Genomic DNA, 2,511 nt, shown 5'->3' on the forward strand with positions numbered 1-2,511 from the left:
TTACAATTAAACCTTTCCCTTGGTCTCTATTCCACAATTTATCTTCCAGTTGTCTGCCCAGCACAGCCATCACCTCCAGGTTTGGAGCCCTGCCCTTTACACAGGTTGTGGTTATAGAACCTGACAATCTGTGGACAGACCTTCCAGTTACCACCTCCGGTCTGCTGGTCTGAATCCCAGAGAACTATCTCCCCCTGCGCTATTTGATTTTGTGTCAACTTGATTATGTGTTCGACTGCTGCCTTGGGCCACCCACTGACAAATGCCTTTATGAACTATGGCCTGATACCTTGAAATATTCTGAATACCTATTAATATGTCAGTAATCCCAAGTTCCAATCCTATCCCAGTGGATATGTTCAAGGCTGGTTCGCTTCCCTTCTCTGTTATCACCCAGCCTACTCCCAAGATGCCCGATATGTGATTCTATATAGTATGATCCTATAGCATCAAGAAATTGTTAAACTGTGTTTATTATGTTTAATAAGACAGGGACATAGGTGACATAGTTCAAAAAGATTTCTGTTCATGTAACAATGGTCAAAATTTTTACAAGAGTTGGTACTGGTACTAGTTGGTACTAAGGGACTAGTTTTGTTTACTAAGAAAATTAATTTGTGGGGGTACCTGATTGGCTCAGTCAGTTAAGTGGGTGACTCTTGATTTCAGCTCAGGTCATGATCTCAAGGTGTGGTATCAAGCCCCATTTCAGGCTCTGTGCTCAGCAGGGAGGCTGTTTGAGATTCTCTCTCTCCCTCTCCCTCCCCTTCTGCTCCTCCCCCACTAAAATAAATGAATCTTAAAAAAAAGGAAAATTAATTTGTATGGAAAAGCTCATTCCCCTAAAACTCAAAGATGGATTTTTACCTAAAGCTTTTAGGGAAGGTTGGTTAAAGATGTTGGTGCTCCATGAATTTGTTCAATAACAAATTTCACAGGAATGGTTGTAAATTTGTCTATTTACCCAATTATGCTTTTGAAGTGAAAAACTCCTTTTATTGTTTTTTTCACTTAAAAAAAAAGTGATTGCCCATGGTTTTCCAGCATGGCATTTTAGGCATCTATGTGTGTGTAGTACTTACCCTGCGTGAGGTATTATGCTAAGAACTTTATAACATACAGCTTAATTTAATTGTCACACAGGTTTACTGACCTACTACTAAAGATGAAATTAAGGCATGGAGATTTTAAGTAACTTGCCCAAGGAGGTCACACAGCGAGAAAGTGGCGGAACCAGACAAACAAAAATCTGTCTCCAGATAGCTCCTAATCACTACATGGAAAACAATAAACACTGAAGAAAATGAGAGAGAAAAAAAAAAAAGAACTTGGAAAGAGATAAGGAATATGCTCCACAAGAAATCTGGACCCTTATTACATCTTCTGAATTGGTTGGTTCGGACTGGATTTTACTGGGGGCAATCAGTGAGGAAACATCTAGGTCTCCTAAGATCTCTGCTGTCATCTGAGAGAATTGGATGTTCCCTAGATTTGGATGGTTATTCCTGTGCTCAAGAGAACTGGGAAATATTTAGGGTTGGTCTTCAGAGGGAAGACCACACTACAAATCACCCTAATAAGCAGGGCTCTGGGAGTATGCTACCAGGTCACCTCTTGCTGAAGTCTCTATGCAATTTCCCCCTTCTGTAGAGAGCATGGCATATCCTTATACACAAAATAGGGAAACCAGATTGTAGAATGCTATTTGAATGTTATGACATTGACAGTTATTCTATAGGAGACCCTGAGACTATTGCCAGAGGCTGAAAATATTCTGTCTCAGGACAAGTTGATATCCTGCTGAAGACCACAACCCACCATAACAAAGTAAACCCTTCAATAACTTCCATGTGACAAGTTTTTTTTTTCTTCCAGCAGCTGCTCAGAGAATAGTTGTTTTCATGATTAATCCAAAGGTGTTCTAAGAAATGCCATCATCACAGGCATGTGACAAGTTTTATATGATAATTTCTGACATGCTTGCTATAGTCATCGTGAATTCTCAATAGAAGTCTTTCAGTGCCATGTTTTCATTGGGGGAATTTCAATTTCCAGAATTACAGTGTTATGCCTCAAGTCAGATGAAATCTTAGCATCAAATTATTATAGGCTGTTTATTTTCTTGAGGAACTGTTCCAAAAAACCCACAATATTTCTTCAGGGAATGTACCAATAAGAATGAACAATGGAATATAGATTGTCATTCATAATTCTGTTTCAGATTTTGAATGTTGCTTTTAAGTTAAAACATCTTTAAAACCTATTCTGTTTTTGCATTTTTGTCCTCCTGGCAGCCTCATTTATTCATTCATCCTTTCAGCAAATGTTTATGGATTATCTTCTATATGCCAGGTGCTGTGCTAGGTATTAAGGACACAATAATGAACTAGAATTTACTGTCAAATTCTAATCATTCCTTTAAATTAAATTAAATATTAAAAAACCAGACACAAAATGCCTGCCCTACTTCCTTTTAAATTTCTTGTGTTCTATACTCCTAACATCATTTTA

The 2,511-nt window shown here is 38.1% G+C and overlaps 1 non-coding gene across 1 annotated transcript; it reads right to left on the minus strand.

The window, feature by feature from the left end:
- Positions 1–1,877: 1,877 nt before the first annotated feature.
- Positions 1,878–1,943, minus strand: LOC118020467. The gene has a single exon (XR_004681902.1). It is a non-coding gene; the product is annotated as a small nucleolar RNA SNORD58 (small nucleolar RNA).
- Between the last annotated feature and the right edge of the window lie 568 nt (positions 1,944–2,511).

The sequence above is a fragment of the Mirounga leonina genome, unplaced genomic scaffold, assembly GCF_011800145.1.
Source record: "Mirounga leonina isolate KUSES-001 unplaced genomic scaffold, KU_Mleo_1.0 Mir_173, whole genome shotgun sequence".
Classification (NCBI taxonomy): Eukaryota; Metazoa; Chordata; class Mammalia; order Carnivora; family Phocidae; genus Mirounga; species Mirounga leonina.